This window comes from Palaemon carinicauda, chromosome 5 (assembly GCF_036898095.1).
Source record: "Palaemon carinicauda isolate YSFRI2023 chromosome 5, ASM3689809v2, whole genome shotgun sequence".
In the NCBI taxonomy this organism is placed as follows: domain Eukaryota; kingdom Metazoa; phylum Arthropoda; class Malacostraca; order Decapoda; family Palaemonidae; genus Palaemon; species Palaemon carinicauda.
The window spans coordinates 183594455-183614981 of NC_090729.1; the positions used below are offsets into that span (position 1 = coordinate 183594455).

Here is a 20527-nt window from a genome sequence, read left to right on the forward strand (position 1 = left end):
ACCCGTTAGCTGGATCAGCCCTGGCAGGCTTAATTCCAGTTTTTCCAGGCCTTTATTTTTTTTTATTGGATAAAAACAACTTTTATAATTCATCAACCCCTCCTACGCCTAATGTTAGATTACGCCAGTCGTCTCTATCTTGAGCTTTTAATTCAATACTTCTCCATTCATCATCTGCTACTTCACACTTCATAGTTCTCAGCCATGTAGGCCTCGGTGTTCCAATTCTTCTAGTGCCTTGTGGAGCCCTGTTGAAAGTTTCATGATTAAATAGAAATTATATTTTTCCTATTTTTGGCCTACCATCTTTATCCTATTCTTCTAATAGCAAATTAATGATAAATGTATTTCATTGGTAACGAAATTCTGCATAAATGTCACACTATTTTTTGTTCTTACATTTTTATCGACACTCAGATATGAATTAGCCTGCAAAAATTGTATTATGTGATATTCTGAATTATGTTCCTAAAGCATACTTAAATGACATAAGAGATAACGCTTCCTAATTATCATAATAGCCACATACTTTACAGACGTAAATAGATTAATTCCTGAATTGAATAAATGTTTCGACTTTCTCTGAATGTTCTGGAAGACTGGTGATACCTCAAAGTGTCCCCCCCCCCCCAAAAAAAAAGAAAAAAAAATGATCTACACCAATGAGCACTGCCTTCGCTCAGGTCATATTGATAACTGGTATGATCTCTCATAATGTGTCTCCATACATATAAGAAACTTTGAAAAGGCTAATCCACCTGCAGAAGCCAGGCCTCTCTCTCTCTCTCTCTCTCTCTCTCTCTCTCTCTCTCTCTCTCTCTCTGACTGAGAGAGAGAGAGAGAGAGAGAGAGAGAGAGAGAGAAAGAGAGTATATGTTGAGCAATCAAAGATACTTGTTTTATAATTATGTTGAATCTCTCTCTCTCTCTCTAGAGATTCAACATAATTATAAAACAAGTATCTTTGATTGCTCAACATATACTCTCTTTCTCTCTCTCTCTCTCTCTCTCTCTCTCTCTCTCTCTCTCTCTCTCTCTCTCTCTCTCTCTCTCTCTCTCTGGATTGTTATGGGGATATAACCCATAGCATATACACATTTGCAGTTATCAGTGGGACCTTGTTGGCCATAAGATTATCGATAGTCACTACCTATCTGCTTTAATCTCCTGACGTATTTCACGCTATCAATAGCTTGAACTTTACCCCTATACTCCATATATCTTCATCACCATGACCTAAATCAACATTTCCAATCACTCTAGAATGGAATGCGGCAAAATAGGAAACTGGGAAAAATCCACAAAACATATTTTCGAATTCAAATCCAAAGTGAAAAAGAGAGAGGTCAGAGGAATGTTATGCATTCAGTCGTTTTAAAAAAGGTTTCATACATAACTGAATGAGGATATATCGAATTCTCATTTTCTGAAGCCTTCATGAACACTACTGATTTTCCCTGAATTTCTTTCATACATGAATATGTATTTTCAATGCTCGGTTACATCTCTCTTCATGATATTAACACTACGCTCTGTGCTGCTATTTGTAACAATTGTAGTTATTGCTACACTGACTGAGTGTTATATACCTATATATACAGTCGTGGCTTGCTGGTTACTCCATTTTGCTTTCCGTCTGTCTGTCTGCATACTATGGAAACGTAGAGGTCTCTTATATATATATATATATATATATATATATATATATATATATATATATATATATATATATATATATATATATATATACACATATATATATATAAATATATATATATATATATATATATATATATATATATATATATATATATATATATTAATACCCACACACACATTATATAAGATTCCCACATCTTTCAAGTTTGATAACTAGTTTTGTACCAAAGACAAGCCATGAAACACCAACACCATCAAAATGATCTTAAAAAGGCCTTTAGAAATATCTGAACAAGCATTATCCATGGAAAAGTCTTACGTCTAGCAACATATATCTAGATGGAAATCTCCATTTCAAAGGCAACATTCCACAGGTGACGGGTCCCAGAATTCTCCATAAGGTTATTAATTCGAGTCTAGTCACGAGGAATGTTTGATAGACTGAAAACAGTGTGTGCTCTTAGCTGTGGTGAATAAGTCAAGTGTCAGGGGAGAGACAAGTTTAGTATTCGTCCCTAGTAATGGGGAAATTCGTAAACTTGTCATTGAACATTATTGCTATTGTTGTTGTTATTTAAATTAGTAGTTTTAACTTTTATAATTATTATTATTATTATTATTATTATTATTATTATTATTATTACATGTCTGTTATGAACAATATTAATAATAATAATGATAATGATAATAATAATGATGATAAAGATAATAATAATAATAATAATAATGATAATAATAATATTATTATTATTATTATTATTATTATTATTATTATTATTATTATTGCTGTTCTTCCTATCATCCTTCTAATCACTTATATCAATATTATTATTGTTATTATTATCATTGTCAAATTGATGTCAATAACATTTTCATTATATGTTCTCATAAAACCCAGTAACCTTTAGCATTATGATTTAAAGCCAGTAACCATTTACGTTATAATTTGTTGATCGACTATTTTATGGCTTTCTATGTATTCTATTTTCTTTTACATTTTCCTTAAACACTGAACCAAAGTTGTTCTTTCTAATGAGGAAAGCTCCGGAGCAACTATAGTTTTTTATACTATTTGGATAAGCTTTTTTTCAATTCCCATTTTTCAAGTTATCCTGAGTAAATGCATTGTTAAAGATAGAATTATTATATAATAGCATTTAATTATTGATAGGTAATAGATGGATATTATGAATAACAGGTAGATTTGTGTGTGTCTTTGAATGTTGCATTATGTAGTTGAATCAGTAGAACTTCAAAAGTTCAAATTTGCAGCCATTTTATTTTTGTTTTGAACTGGCTGACATAAGTCTTTTTGTGGTTTATATATAAAATTATCTGTTTTAATATTCTTCATGTTTTTTTTTAAATATTTTATCGTAATTGTTCATTACTTCTTATATCGTTTATTTATTTCCTTATTTTTTTCCTCACTGGGCTATTTATCCCTCTTGGAGCCCTTGGGCTTATAGTATCTTGCTTCTCCAACTAGGGTTGTAGCTTAGCTGATAATAATAATAATAATAATAATAATAATAATAATAATAATGTTTTTGAGACTGTATGTGTACGTGTGTCAGTGTTATGGAACGTGTTGTAAAACTAAAAATAAGAATTAAGAAAGTCTTATTGAAATTCTTTTTCCGGCAACGTTCGGGAAATGAAGTTTTATTGGCGGAGTTACATGGTAAATTGTCCCAGTATCTCTAAAACTTCTTCAAGCTGAAGAAATATTTTAGACTCTTTGATGCTAGAGTCTCTCTCCCCTCCGGGAGCGATAAGGGGGAAGGAACGAGCGAAAGTGATGATGAAGCCTTTACGAAGACGATAGATTTCGCCTCTTGAGAAAATTACGACTTGTCGAAGTCGTCCATCGGTTAAGATATTTAAGGATGGGAAATCGGTGGAACTTCAAAGGTTCAAAGTTGCAGCGAATGTTTTTATGTTGCAGAGGATGGCGTGAATCTTTTTTTTTAATTTATGTGTTGTCGAAGTCTTCCGTTGGTTAAGATATTTAAGGATGGGAAATCGGTGAAGATTTCTATATCTTATGAGTTGTCGAAGTCATCCATCGGTTAAGATATCTAAGGATGGGAAAATCGGTGGAACTTCACAGGTTCAAACTTGCAGCGAATGTTTTTATGTTGTAGAGGATGACGTGAATATTTTTAGAATTTATGTGTTGTCGAAGTCGTCCGTTGGTAAAAATATTTAAGGATGGGAAATCGGTGGAACTTCAAAGGCTCAAACTTCGTGCGAATGTTTTTATGGTGAACAGGATGATATGAATCCTGCCTGCTTTTCCAGCTAGGCTTTTAGTTGACCTAGTAGTATTAATGATGATAACTGGGTTTTTTTCAGTCATATTTTTCCTAGTCAGCGTTCTAGGTTATAAGTGCATGTAAATGTAAGTTTTTCTTTTTATTTAGGGGGTTAAGGGAATAGAAAAATGTAATAGAATTAAAGTCTTACTATCTTTAACATCGCGTGATCACCTGAGTGGGTATATCTTAACGTGGTGAAAGGCTTTGCGTATCGCCTTGATCAGCAAAGCTGTACTAATGAGGGACACCCATACTAAGTTGGTCTGCTGTGAGCTATCAGACGAAAATCTTCCACCATCACCAATCCGCAGTGGCCAGCGTGGTGATGAAAGTGCAAACCTCAGACATGATTGGGGACATGTCATAGGCCTTTATCCTGCAGTTGTTGTTGTTGTTGTTGTTGTTGTTGTTGTTGTTGTTGTTGTTGTTGATCTATAAACATATGAGTAGCTGGTAAATTTGAGTATAATACAATCAAATAATCTCTTTAGATAACTATTATTATTATTACTTGCTAAGCTACAACCCTAGTTGGAAAAGCAGGATGCTATAAGCCCAAGAGCTCCAACAGGGAAAATAACTCAGTGAGGAAAGGAAATAAGGAAAAACTACGAAAATTTTGAGAACAATTACAACATTAAAATAAATATTTCATATATAAACTATAAAAACGTGAAAATAACTAGAGGAATAGAAACAAGATAGAATAGTGTGCCCGAGTGTACCCTCAAGCAAGAGAACTCTAACAGCGTATGTATAAAGACCAGGGCAATTAATCCCAATAAAACAGTTTTGTCATTTTTATTATTTGAGTTTGGCGAGGTTTTAAAACGTTTTATTAACATTTACAGCAAACTTAGATTTATTTATATTATAAAGATGCATTTTATATTGTGAAAACGAAATTATGGCAGATGTCACCTTTATTCGCAACAGAAATTCTGAGGAATTTATACGTCAGATAATGAAACATTAGAGACGAATTTTATTGACAAATAGAAAAGTTAGTTAAGTCAATTACATCATCCCATTCTAATTACGCAAATATTTTATGGTAAAATTCGTGTATTTACCTTTTTTATTATTTTATCAATTTCATCAGTGAACTCGACTTTCGTCAAATCAGAAAAGTTTTGATGTCAATTCGAAACTAATCAATGTCATTTGAGAAACAAAAGTGGTTCGTTTGCTAGCAATAAATTAATTATTTACATCTAGTAATTTTGTAACTAGGGAAATACGAGAGAGGGAATAATGAAGCAATAAAAACTAGAAATGGAAAAAAAAATAATTGATAAAAGCTTCGAAGGAATGCGAACAAGAGACATTGATCAATATAGAAATTTAACTGAAAATGTATCAAAACAAAATAAATTATTAACAAAAGGTTAATTAACCTTCTTGACCGGGATATATTTAGAGTTGAGTTTCAAGTCACAATGATAAACAATATCAAGGATGTTATTGTACGTAACTCGATGAATAGACGTTTATTAGAGGCAGACTTTTTTTTGTAATTCAATCTTTGTATTACATAGACATATTCCAAAGAAAATTATTTGTCAGCCTTTAGATCTCTTCGTTTATTTGATTAATGAATGAATAAGTTGATTGAACTTATTTCATATTATCCTTTTCATCTCTTAATTAAATTCCCAGGAGTGATGCAATGTGAACGAAACATCAGAGTCAAGTGATCCTTGATAATTGAGATTTAGAAACGTCAGCTTCAAATGCTCCTCGATAGTTGAGTTCATAGAATGTCAGTTTCAAATGGTCATAGATAGTTGAGTTTAAGAAACGTCAGCTTTAAATGCTCCTAGATAACTGAGTTTAAGAAACGTCAGCTTTAAATGCTCCTAGATATCTGAGTTTAAGAAACGTCAGCTTTAAATGCTCCTAGATAACTGAGTTTAAGAAACGTCAGCTTTAAATGCTCCTAGATAACTGAGTTTAAGAAACGTCAGCTTAAAATGTTCCTAGATAATTAAGTTTAAGAAACGTAGGTTTTAAATGCTCCTACATAAATGAGCTCATAGAATGTCAGTTTCAAATGCTCCTAGGTAAATGAGTTCACAGAATGTCAGTTTCAAATGCTCCTAGATAATTGAGTTTAAGAAACGTCAGTGTCAAATGCTCCCAGATAATTAAGTTTAAGAAACGTTAGTTTCAAATGCTCCTAGATAATTGAGTCTAAGAAACGTCAGCTTAAAATGTTCCTAGATAATTAGGTTTAAGAAATCTCAGCTTCAAATGGTCATAGATAATTGAATTTAAGAAACGTCAGCTTAAAATGCTCATAGATAATTAGGTTTAAGAAACGTGAGTTTCAAATTCTCTTTCGATAGTTTAGTTTATATTTAGGGGAGATGTCTGTCTTCCTCATTAAGAGAGATGATCCTTTAAAAAACCGCAAGGACCGTGACCTCTCCAAGTCAAGAAGCTCTCTGCCAGATAACTGAAAAATTTCGTCATTCACAGAGGTCACGCGTCTTATGACAAATGGCTTTCATGCTATCTAGCCTTCTATTCGTTTGCATGCCAGTGAAATGTTCTTATGAGTATTATTTGTAAATGTTACTGATATATGTTTTTTTTTTTTTCATTTCCCATGATAGGTAAACGTTGGAGTGAATGTTTTGTATATAACTCCAGTTAAGGAAGCCTTAATCATGCATATATATATATATATATATATATATATATATATATATATATATATATATATATATATGTATATGTATATATATAAATGTGGGTATATATCATCTCATCATCTCCTCCTACGCCTATACCCGCAAAGGGCCTCTATTAGAAATCGCCAGTAGTCTCTATCTTGAGCTTTTAATTCAATAATTCTCCATTCATCATCTCTTACTTCGTGCTTCATGGTCCTCAGCCACGTAGGCCTGGGTCTTCCTACTCTTCTAATGTGTTGTGGAGCCGAGTTGAACGTTTGATGAACTAATCTCTCTTGGGGAGTGCTAAGAGCATGCCCAAACCATCTCTATCTACTACTCATCGTGATCTCATCCACATATGGCACACGAATAATCTCATAGTTTCATTTCTAATCCTGTCCTGCCATTTAACTCCCAATATCCTTCTGAGGGCTATATATATATATATGTATATATATATATATATATATATATATATATATATATATATATATATATGTGTGTGTGTGTGTACGTGTATATATATATATATATATATATATATATATATATATATATATATATATATATGTATATATATATATATATATATATATATGATTGTGTGTGTATGTGCGTCTGTGTAAATGTCTGCATTGATTATAATGCTATGTAACGTTCTGACACTAATAATATTAAGGATCGCGACTCACGACCTCTGCCTTAGAATTTCGGAAATTCAGAATATTGCATTTTTTTGGACGAGGAGAATACTCTTTTCACCATCGTATTCATACGTTGGTGGTGAATTTAACGAGGTCACTCATAATGTGTGTCCCCAGAGAAAGTATATATATATATATATAGTCTTACAGAGAGAGAGAGAGAGAGAGAGAGAGAGAGAGAGAGAGAGAGAGAGAGAGAGAGAGAGAGAGAGAGAGAGAGAGAGAGAATTATACAATTTTCCTGGAATAAAGTGGGCTGTCACTTATGTTATTTTCCAGGCCTTAATGCAGGAGAGATAGGAAATGCATTGTTACTATTTTACATCCATATTGACGGGCATTTACGGTATATTTACTTTCATTGGACAGGTATATTACATATATATATATATATATATATATATATATATATATATATATATATATATATATATGTGTGTGTGTGTGTGTGTGCGCGTGCGTACGTGTGTGTATAATGGCATATGAATATGCGCATTCTTTATGGTCATGTCCATGCATTTGTTTGGTTGCATAAAAATCTAAAAAACGTCGTGAATAAAAGTCAGAAAAGCAGTTCATGGTATTTCTACCTTCTAATCGTCTTATCTTAACAGCAGCCGAATTAATTTTGCATTTAATGTATGTTTTCTCCTAGTTTTATATAATGGTATTAAAAAGATACTATAAGATAATGATTTAATAATAATTAAATGAAAAAATTTTCCACATTCCAATAATTCTACCAAATGTATTCATCCGCCTTCGGGTTTGTCATTACCAGAATTGCCAGATCTGGGGATTTATCCCTAGATTTGGGGATATTTGGTGTCTGAATGGGATATTCTATACAAATTTTCTATGAAGAAGAAACAAAGATGAGTAAACCTTTATATTGTTTCAATTAGTTTACTTACACTTATATCATGTATAGTGAGTAATTACTTTATTAGTAAAGGCTACATGATCAGGTGAAAATATATTTGTGGAAATAGGGATTTTTTAATTGTTTTGGTGATTTTTTTTACCATGAGTTTTGGGGATTTTTACACTAACCATCTGGCAACACCGGTCATTAGACTTCCTGTTGTTATTGAAAGAAGACAAAAACAGGATTACTCCTCTTTGTTTACGACATTTCCACATTTTCCAAAGGTTGGTACCATTAATTCAGATACCTGGTGACTTATATTAAAGTTACATTAGAGTTATTTTCAATTAAACAAAGGATAAATGGTGTGTAGGCTATTTTTTAATGTTAGTAGGCTTACTCCATATTGAGTAGGCAGTCATAGGCTAAGACATTTTATTTCTGTTAGTTTTCTTGTTGTTTTATTGTGTTCTGATGTTATTTTCCATAAAACTATGAATTTCCGATCATTACCACCCTACTAACCAACATTAATTGAGGTTTATCAAGTGGGAATAGGGGTTTTTGGGTGGGATAAAAGAGAAGCTAACGATGTTGAAAAATGTAAAATTTCGGTATACTCCATCCAGTAATTTTTTTTTTTTTTTTTTTTCATTTATATTTTTTTTGTGTGAATGAAGTTCGTTGGAACAGGCGTAAACTTTATTACTTGTCAAATCTAATTTTATTTATGGGGTATTTGTTGTTTATCTTAGTGTAAAATATGATAGTCTGAAGCTAATTCTACTATTTAAGAAATGTGTTTTACCTTGCCAGGAGTGAAGCTGGTTAAGAAGCAAACACAGGGCTGAGGTTTAATCTTAAGGTAAGCTAAGGACATGACAGTCTAAGAGGGAACGCAGGGGTCCTAGCCTCCCTGCCCCGGTAGGTTAAGGATGCAGCTTCTAAGTTAGGTTAGCTTGGGAATCTTAGGTTAGGTGGTGTTCTTGTGTTTGCTTCCCATTTAAAGTGTGATTTTTCAGTCATAATATTTGAAATTTTACACCGGGTCTGTTCCAATGAACCACCTAGGCTTCATTTTATTTATCTTTCTTATTGTGTTCTGATATCTTCCGAGAAACTATCGTTTCGATTACCACCATCCTACATACCCCAACAGAGATTGGTGTTCCCCAAGTGGGAATCATGGTTCTGGGCGAGATGAATGAAGGTAATAGTTTACAACACCACGCTCTCCATTTACTCCAAAATAATGCAATCCTGCAGTTTTCATCTTCTTGCACAGTAATTAGGTTGTTATTTAAATTCTGGGAAAGCAATAATTAGCAAGATATGTTTAAAAAGGGGGAAGGGGTTATAAAAAGAAAATAGCTCGGTTTCCTCACCAAACGACTTGGAACTGTCATGGCAACAAAGTCAACGAAACAGGATTCGTGATGCCAGCGTACATAAACAGAAGTTCGTGATGCCAGCGTACATTTGATATACTGTATATTCAAAATATACTTAATCAAAAATTGAGTGATTACTCAAAAGTGTCACTATTTGTAAATTGCATATTTTATGGACACTTTTGAGTAATTAATCCATTTTTAACTAAGCATATTTTGAATATACAGTATATCAAATGTATGCTGGAATCACGGACTTCTGTTTATGTATGCTGGCATCACGAATTCTGTTTGGTTGACTGTGTTGACATGTCAGTTCCGAGTCGTTTAGTGAAGAAACCGAGTTATTTTCTTTTTATAACCCCTTCCCCCTTCCTTAACATATCTTGCTAATTATTGCTTAACCAGAATTTAAATAACCACCTAATTACTGTGCAAGAAGATGGAAACTGCAGGATTGCATTATTTTGGAGTAAATGGAGAGTGTGGTGTTGTAAACTATTACCTAAATGAAAAACAATTTACGGGAGATGATAATAGCAGAACCCAACAAAACAAGGAAACAGGAAAAAAATTTTCATGCAAAAATAGTGAAACAACACCTGTGGAGTAAATGTGATAGAGGTACCTCAATCGAGCACCGTTTTCTCTTGAATACCATTTTCTCCCACTCACAGTTTTCTAAATCTGTAACATGGTCCAATCATGATCATAAACATTGTGATTTGCTGTCCTTATAATGGTATTTGCTCAGCTGTGGCTCGGTTTACTTTGAAATAAACATAATTTCAAGGCCTATTTAGATAGTTTTGACAAGTGGAACGTGGATGTGCTGTGCACGCCAGTCGCATGGGTCATTATTCAAGTATCATTTTTAAATATTAAACTTAGCCGGTGAATATATAATAGCTGACGTCTCCGACGGCTCGACAGATTCCTAAAACTCGCGAGCGATCGCCATGAAGGTTGCGGGTGTGCCCACCAGCGCCGACTATCGGTCAGATACCGCATATACATGTAAACAGCCTCAGTTCTTCTCTGTCGGTTCCATCGACAAGTTGATTCCACTCGCTTTATGACCGGGGTAGGGTCAACTCGGACCATTTCCAACTCGGACCATTTTGAAATACCAACTCGGACCATTATCTCGACCATCTCGGACCGTCAAAAACTTTGGAAATGCCAAGTCGGACCATCATGTAAACCAACTCGGACCATCGAGCAAACACGCAATCTAAAGTTTACAGGATAATTGCATAATTACCACCAAAAGCTGTAACAACCAAATTTATGGAAACAAAAGGAATTTGTCCTCTTTTAAAAGATGGGGAATTAAAGATTAAAACGGACTATATCCTTTTGAGAGAGAGAGAGAGAGAGAGAGAGAGAGAGAGAGAGAGAGAGAGAGAGAGCGTGTTTCTCAACGCATTATCTCTCTCTCTCCCTCTCTCTCTGTGTTTGTCTCAAGCTTGTTTTACAGGATAATTGCATAATTACCACCAAAAGCTGTAACAACCAAAATAAACAGAGTATGCCTAACCAAAATAAACAGTATGCCTAACAGCCAAAACAAACTACACTAGTTTATGTCTTTTCTCTAGTCCGTTTTTTTTTAGGCTATTCTGCACTCATACCTGTATCTGTACACAGCTGAAGGCGCAACCTACCATGGACAAGTGTTTGCTGTGCCTAAACACAGTGCGACCTCGACAGGTGCGATTTAAGAATTTAGGTAAATATTGTTAAATTAAATTATATATTGATATTATTAAATTAAATTATCTTAATCCTATTGACGATTGTAAATTTTGAGTTGCCATTACCAGATAATCATTTTATAAGAACGGAGAAATATAAATTGATATATCGACTAGAAAATCATCTGAGTACAAATTGTTGCAGGAGGCATTGCTGTGTGACGGATGCAATTTGTGGCAACACCGAACTTGTGGGACGGGCGTTACCAGGGAAGATTACAGAAAAGCAGTAAGAGAGGGGGTGGAAATTGATTGGAGGTGTGCCACATGCTCTTCCAAACTAGGCAACACTGCTGACTGTATCACTGACCATCCACCTGATGAAGCGTTGGTGGATAATCTTATCAACGAGGACTCTGTAAATAATGGTGAATGTTTAATCGAGGATCAGGCACAAGCATTGGTAGAATGTATTACTTATGAAAAAGTGTGTGCGTCATCACAAAGAGGAAAACAGAAACTTGTAGACAGTCAGGGTTATTCATATACATTCAAAAGAGAAACAACAGTTGGTGTTCATTGGCGTTGCGCAGTTAGGAATAAAAATGTTAAGTGTGGAATGATAATAAAGGAAGTGAATAATTCATTTATCAGAGGGCCCAGTGAACATTCCCATCCACCGGAAACATGCCCTGCTACCACAAGTAAGGTTTCAAAATTAATTAAAGATAAAGCAATGGAGGATGTGTTTCGGCCCGCATTAGAAATCGTGGAGGAAGTAATCCTTGAAAACGTAGATCCAACAATGCCTACTGCTTCACTACCTGCCCCCATAAATCTCGCTCGTCAAGCAAACAGGAAGCGGCAAGCAAACAGACCTGCTGAACCCGTGGATTTGAGTTTTGAAATTAGTGAGGAACACATACCACCTAACTTTCTTAAATTTGATATACATGTAGGGGATAGACGTCACTTAGTATTTGCAACAGAAGGACAGTGTCAGTTACTTGCTAAAGCAAAAAGGTGGTATGTCGATGGGACATTCAAAGTTGTTAGGCAACCCTTCACACAACTTTTTAGCATTCATGCATTCATGAAGTATGATGGGAATGTGAAACAAATGCCTCTTGTATTTGTTTTAATGTCAGGTAAGAGACGCAAAGATTACAAAAAGGTGTTTAGTAGAATTAAGGAAATCCTAGGTGAACAATTAAAAGTACAAGAAGTAATTCTAGATTTTGAGGCAAGTGTTTGGCGGGCTATCCCAGATGTGTTCCCAGATGTAGTTATGCGTGGTTGTGCGTTTCACTGGGGACAAGCAGTGTGGAGGAAGGCCCAAGAATTTAGCCTTCAGTCTGCATACACAAGTGACACCAAAACATATAAGTTTGTGAGACAACTTCTTTCTCTACCATACGTACCTGATGATCACATAGAAGGACTATTTTTAAGATTTTATAGAAAAGCAGCTGGGTCACAACAACTTTTAAATCTTTTAGAATACATTCACAATACTTGGATTTCCTCCGAAATGTGGCCACCCAAAGCGTGGTGTGTTTTTGGTAGGAGTGTCAGGACAAACAACGACGTGGAAGGGTGGCACCACAGACTAAACAGAAAATCACGAAAAGGTCAACTTAATTTCTACATTCTCCTATCTCTTTTGTATAATGAAGCAAAGCTTGTGCCACTATATGTAAATTTCTTAAATGATGGAAAAGTGTTGCGCCACCAAAAGACAAAGTATGCTAAGCAACATGGAAGACTAGTCGTACTGTGGGAGGAGTTTTCTCTAGGTCATAGATCGGGTAAAAGCCTTCTAAAAGCTGTTTCCCATTTCATTGCTGTGAATGTATGATTATTAATTTGAATATGTTTTATTGAACATTTTACTTTGTCTTTTGCTTCTACATTTGCATGTTTTTAATAACTCTCCTAATAATAAATATGTGTGACTTTCACTGTTCTCAATTTATTTTTACCAATTGTTCTAATTTATAATCTTATCAACCTGGTCCGAGTTGGTTCACTACTGTGGTCCGAGGTGGTATATTGTGGTCCGAGTTGGTTATAATGGTCCGAGTTGGTGGAGGTACGGTCCGAGTTAGTAAGGGTCCGACTTGGCGATGGTCCGAGTTGGGGGTGAAGCTTATGACCTCGAGTTTTCTACCGAATTGGTGAAGTACTTGGTTTTGGTTTTATAGCTTTCGCTGTGTTGGATTATTCAATACTATCTTCAAAAGAAATGCTTTTGAAAGGAGAGGAAAAGTGTTTTGCCCTTGTTTTTTTTTTTTATCTCTGGTTTTTCCATAGAGTAAAGATGGCCGACCCTTCCCTCAGTGTACGGAAGTGTGTTTAAGGCTTTTAGTAATTATTTTATCACGTTATAAATTATTGTTGATAATTATAGATTTTTCTCTATATATTTTATATCTCACCCGCCTTTATTAGGCCTCTTCGATTAGCTTTCCATTTATACTAAACATCAAGATAAATTTTATGTTTTGTTTATATGCGGCCTTTGCCTATTCCTCCCCTAGTCCGAGATGTAGGCGGTCCTAACTTGGAAACCGAAGTTGAATAACGTTGAACCCATTCAACTTTTATTTTCGTTAAGTTAAATCATTTGCTCTGTAAGAGTTATGAAATGAATATTTTTTAGAAAATATTTTAAGAGATATTTTCTTTGAATAGTCTTCGTGCTGTTTTTTCAAAGATGAACTAACGTTTGGTTTATTTATGCTACGCAGTTTGCGCTCTATCGTTACGATAGAGAAAGAGAGAATCACGGTTTCACTTTGCAGAAAGAGTAAATCGATTATGACGTTTTGTTAATTCTTTCAAACTGAAGTGTTTTAAATACTAATTTAAAGGAACTTGTTAATTTTCAATTTCTTATCCCTTTCAGTTTTTTTCTTTGGTCAAATAACCTGTTTATTGACGAAGGTTGAATGGGCAATTCTCTTGTGTGTGACAAGAGAGAGAGAGAGAGAGAAAGAGAGAACGATCCGATCTTTATTCTCGTCCCAAGTAAGGAGTTTGGGAGCGAGTAACGTTGTTCTCGATTCAGTTTTTTACTCTCGTCCCAAGTCTCTGTACGGGGAGAGAGGATAAAACGTTTTTAGTTTTTATTCTCGTCCCAAGGCACTGTACGGTGAGAGATTGAAAACGTAGTCTTTAGTGAACTAGTGTTTAGTCTCCTCCCCAGTCACTGATCCTTTTTAACTTTATATATTTCCGTTTTATTCGATATATATGTTTACTGATTTTTGCATGTGTTTCATTTTGTACTAATGTGCTTACATTATACGACTCATTTCGCAATTATAACCTTTTGATGTAAGGGAAAATTGCGTGCTTCAGGTAGAAATCAGTTTTATTCATGCCTAATGTGAAATTATTGAAAAATACGATATCAGTGAAGTAAGTGCAAAAAAACAGAAAATCGTAGTGATAAAGTGATAAGTGCGCAAAGTGTATTTAGTGTTGCGACCGAGGGTTCGCCTGTTCGTGCTTGTCGCTCCCCTAGTCCGAGACCTCTTTCAGGCTCCCATGCACCAGGGAGAAGTAATGTCGTAGGACTTAAGGGCACGAGAGACTTTAACCAACGTACAGACGTTCCCTCTTTGGTATTGGACGTTTCTCGTCAAGATCGCCCTTACCATAAGACGGGTGAGACTGTGTTCTCCTCGTCATCCGAAGACTTTTCGCAAAAGAAACCTTGGCGACAAGGTTTCTAGACCCTTGAAGCGAAAGTCAGTCCCTTCAGGACAGGTCCAGCGTCCTGGCTGTGGCCATTGGGACAGCTCTGACCCTTTGCAGTCGTCGGAAGACTGTTTCGCCGATTAAACGTAAGCGTAACACGGGCTCCGAGAGTCTCAGTAAAGGCAATGTTTTGCCAACACAGACGTTGCCATCGTCTCGGCCCGTCCCGACTCCCGTTGATCCTAAATGGGTTGTCCTGCAGGTTATGCAGACTAAGCTTGCCTCCCTTGTGGAGGAGTATACCGTTGAGCAGGTTCACGATGATCCTCGCCGTTATGCTGATCGAGACTCTGCCCGTCAGCCGCCCAAACGAGCTTTTACTCGTCCTTTTGACGTTATGAAACGTGATGTCGGTAGTTTGTCACGTCAGTCACGTGACTTGGATCCTCACTCGCTGCAGTCCCGTGTTGACTTTCAGCCGCTGCCGCAGCCTCGTGTTGACGTTCAGCCGCTGCCGCAGTCTCGTGTAGACGTTCAGGACGTTCGCCAACCATCTCAGTTGCCTTGTTTTGATGTTGAGCGTCAAGCACCGCAGTCAAGGGTTGTTTTGACTGCTCAGTCTAGGCAGTCAAGGCAGTCTCGACTTGACGTCGAGCGTCCATCAACTCCTGTTGTTGTTGCTGGTCAGTCCTTTCAGCAGCGACATGACGTCGCTTCCTTGACTGCTACTGCTGCTCCTTTGCGTGTGGACTTTGCCTGTCAAGCATTGCCACCGCGGCAGGCATGAGACTAGGCAATTGTCGGACGAGGTTCCTTCAGATGAGGAAGTTGCTGTTCCCCCTCCTACTGATATTCCTTTGGGGACTTTGTCAGACGGAGAGGAGCCTAAAGCTGCTCAGCCCTCTATGGACTTTAAAAAATCATGCTGATTTTTAAGGATCTTTGTCCGGACCATTTTGTAACTGCTGCTCCTCGTTCGCCTTCGTCAGAGTTTACACTAGGCCTAGCTACTTCGAAGCCGTTGTTTTCTAAGCTAGTGCTCTCTCGCTCTTCTAAGAGAGCTTTACGTTTGCTAGGCGACTGGTTGATCACCAGGAGGAGTTTGGGGGAGACAGCCTTTGCTTTCCCTCCTTTTAAACTGGCTTCTAGAGCGAGCGTCTGGTATGACACGGGAGAAGTTCTCGGCTTGGGAGTTCCTGCCTCTGCCCAGGGAGACTTCTCAAGCCTCATAGACTCTCCCCGTCGCCTGGCCATGAGACGCTCCAAGATTTTATGGTCGGCTTCAGAGCTAGACCATCTCCTGTTAGGAGTTTTTCGAGCGTTTGAAGTTTTGCTGTACAATTATGTCATGCATGAACAAGGCTATCAGGGATGGCTCCAATGATCTGACAGCCACGTTCTCTGCAGGAACAAGGCTATCAGGGATGGCTCCAATGATCTGGCAGCCACGTTCTCTGCAGGAGTACTTAAGATGTAAGTGCGCTCAATGTGTTCATTGTCAAGACAAACTTCACGATGAAGACTACCAAATCTGTCTTGGGAGCAGTAAGGGAAGGCGACTGGATGGTCTCTCTCGACCTTCAGGATGCATACTTCCACATCCCGATTCATCCAAACTTTCAACAACATCTGAGGTTTGTGGACGGGGAAGTAATGTACCAATGTCGAGCACTGTACTTCGACCTCATTCCTGCTCCTCTTGTTTTTACAAGGCCCTTGCAAAATGTAGCAAGCTTTCTACATTTTTTGAGGATTCAGAGCCTCCCTTTATTTTGACGACTGGCTAATCAGGGCGTCGTCATTATATAGCTGTCTGGAGAGCCTCTAATGGACATTAGACCTAACCAAGGAGCTAGGTCTCATAGTGAACGTAGAGAAGTCGTAACTTACAGTACCCCATCCCAGACTATTCTTTATTTGGGAATGGAGATACAGTGTCTGATTTTTCGGGCCTTTTCGTCTCCCGCAAGAATGGAACAAGCTCTGTTAAAAGTCCTTCACTTGCAAGAGAAAAACAGTTGCTCTGTAAGAGTTTGAACTAGCCTCGTGGGAACTCTTTCATCGCTGGAGTAGTTTATCTCTCTGGGGAGACTCAACCTATGCCCTCTCCAATTTCACCTAAACCATTGGAACAAGGAGAAGGGCTTTGAGAGTATCTCTTTCCCAATCTCCAACTCAGTCTAGACATGTCTGACTTGGTGGGACAGCAACATCAGACTTCGAGAAGGTCTTTCTCTTGTGATCAAGAACCCAAACCATGTGTTGTTTTCAGATGCATTGGATTTGGGTTAGGGAGCTCCAATGGACAGTCTGGAATGCTCGGGTCTTTGATCCACGGATCAGAAGGAACTCCATTTAAGGCAAGTAACATCTCTCCTTTGGCGAGATTTGTGCAAGGAAAATGAATGTCTTGGCGGACGGCCTCAGCAGAAGAGGACAAGTCATCTCCATGGAGTGGACGTTGCATAAGACTGTGTGCGAGAAGCTATGGGTGACATGGGGTCAACCCACCATAGATCTTTTTGCGACTTCACTGACAAAGAGGCTCTCGACTTACTGCTTTCCAGTTCCAGATCCAGAGGCAGCCCACATAGACGCTTTCCTGCTGGACTGGTCTCACCTGGACGTTTATGCCTTTCCACCTTTCAAGATCCTAAACAAGGTGCTGCAGAAGTTCACCTCTCACGAAGGGACCAGGTTGACATTGGTTGCTCCACTCTGGCCCGCGAGAGAGTGGTTCACAAAGGTACTTCAATGGCTGGTAGACATTCGAAGGAGTCTACCTTTAAGGATGGATCTCTTACGGCAGCCCCACGTAAGGAATCTTCATCAAAGCCTCCCCGCGCTTCGTCTGACTGCCTTCAGACTATCGAAAGACTCTCAAGAGCTCGAGGATTTTCGAAGGAGGTAGCCAGAGCGATTGCGAGAGCTAGGAGAGCATCTACCATCAAGGTCTACCAGTCGAAGTGGGAAGTCTTTAGAGACTGGTGCAAGTCATCATCCATTTCCTCTTCCAGTACCTCTGTAGCCCAAATTGCAGACTTTCTCCTGCATCTGAGAAATGTTCGCTCCCTCTCTGCTCCCACTATTAAGGGCTACAGGAGCATGTTGGCTTCTGTGTTCAGACATAGAGGCTTAGATCTGTCCAATAATAAAGATCTCCAAGATCTCCTTAAGTCCTTCGAGACCTCTAAGGAGCGTCGTATGGCAACTCCTGGATGGAACTTAGACGTGGTCCTAAGGTTCCTAATGTCCGACAGGTTTGAGCCATTACATTCAGCCTCCTTGAAGGATCTCACCCTCAAGACGCTTTTCTTAGTGTGCTTGGCTTCGGCTAAAAGGGTCAGTGAGATCCATGCCTTCAGTAGGAACATCGGCTTTTCTATAGATAAAGCCACATGTTCACTTCAGCTTGGTTTCTTGGCCAAAAAATGAACTGCCTTCTCGTCCTTGGCCTAAGTCGTTTGATATACCTTGCCTGTCAGAGATCGTAGGCAACGAGCTTGAAAGAGTACTGTGTCCAGTTAGAGCTCTTAAGTTTTATTTAGCTCGTACCAAATCCTTACGAGGTGGATCTGAGGCCTTGTGGTGCTCAGTTAAGAAGCCATCATTGCCTATGTCTAAAAATGCTTTGTCGTATTTTATTAGATTTTTAATCCAAGAGGCTCACTCTCACTTGAGTGAAAAAGATCGTTGCTTGCTTAAGGTCAAGACGCACGAAGTAAGAGCTATAGCAACTTCCGTGGCCTTTAAGCAAAACAGATCTCTGCGAAGTATTATGGACGCGACCTTTTGGAGAAGCAAGTCGGTATTCGCTTCATTTTACTTAAAAGACGTCCAGACTCTTTATGAGGACTGCTACACACTGGGTCCATTTGTTGCAGCTAGTGCAGTAGTGGGTGAGGGTTCTACCACTACATTCCCTTAATTCCAATATCCTTTTAATCTTTCTCTTGAAATGTTTTTAATCTTGTTTTGGGTTGTACGGAAGGCTAAGAAGCTTTTCGCATCCTTTTTGATTTGGCGGGTGGTCAAATATCATTTCTTGAGAGCGCCCAGATTAAGGGTTTTGATGAGGTCCTGTTGTATGGGTTGCCGCCCTGGATATAACAGCTCCTGGGAGTCTTTCAGCATCCTGAGAGGATGGCTGGGCTTCGTGAGGAAAGCGGACTAACAAGGCAGAGTAATCGTCAGAGTCAGCTTCCTTACCAGGTACCTATACTTATTTGGGTTTTGTTATGATATAACTGTCAAAAACTCTAAGCATATACGCCTTTATTGTATTAATACTGGTCTCTACCCACCACCATGGGTGTGAATCAGCTATTATATATTCACCGGCTAAGTTTAATATTTAAAAATGATATTTTGATTATAAAATAAATTTTTGAATATACTTACCCTGTGAATATATAAATTAAAGGCCCTCCCTTCCTCCCCGATAGAGACCCAGCGGAAAGAGAAGAACTGAGGCTGTTTACATGTATATGCGGTATCTGACCGATAGTCGGCGCTGGTGGGCACACCCGCAACCTTCATGGCGATCGCTCGCGAGTTTTTGGAATCTGTCGAGCCGTCGGAGACGTCAGCTATTATATATTCACCGGGTAAGTATATTCAAAAATTTATTTTATAATCAAAATATCATAATTACCTATAATTCACATCACGTCCCTAATGGTGTATGCTCTGCTGTGGCTTGCTCCTATTGCAAATAAACATATCTCTGCTCCACTGCTCTGGCAAGAAGTACATGGATGTACTGCACACGCCAGCTTGGTGGGTCACTTTTTAAAGTACCATTATAAGTTTTACCATTCTGAGACAGATATAGAATCTGATGTTCCTCGGTGAAGGGTAGCAATAACATCAGAACAACTGGCTCTTGGGGAAGCCCCAAATTACACAAGTGTTTTAGGCTTATGAACTTTTGTGATAAATCAACATATTTAGGATACTTAATATCTCTTGAAGAACATTAAGGTGCGTAAAGCTGAATATTTCAGAATTATTAAATAAAATAAGACACTTGTGTTGAACTAGGCCAGTTTACCATCTTTACTGCTGTTGGTCATGAGACTTATGACAAGTACAGATAAGAGAATTTTTTTGAACTGCCAAAGTGCATTTTTTAATGATTTTCATGAAAATCCAATAAACAGTCGTTCATTAGTATATATCTAGAATCTGTCCATGCAATTTGATTTGAGTTTTAATCAATTCATCAGCGATAGAGATGAGTAAAGTGTAATGATTTGTAAACAGGTCTTGGTCTTAAAACTCGTCCATTGAAAAACCGCCAAAACCCTCTAGCCCAGTGGTTCCCAACCTGTGGTAAGCGTACCACTAGTGGTACGCGAACACTTTCGGGGTCATGAACGTGGAGAGTAAACGCTACGGAATGTTCGAACTCCTGACTACCCTTGAGAGGGAGCCCACTGATGAATTTGCCCAAGAAATCGTCCATCACCTCTCACTGCTCAAGACTGAATTGAAGCATT

General features: G+C 37.7%; 1 long non-coding RNA gene across 1 annotated transcript; it reads left to right on the plus strand.

Moving 5' to 3' along the window:
* Positions 1-11270: 11270 nt before the first annotated feature.
* Positions 11271-12669, plus strand: LOC137641671 (uncharacterized). Its single transcript, XR_011044565.1, has 3 exons — positions 11271-11337; positions 11527-11903; positions 12496-12669. It is a non-coding gene; the product is annotated as an uncharacterized lncRNA (long non-coding RNA).
* Positions 12670-20527: the final 7858 nt, after the last annotated feature.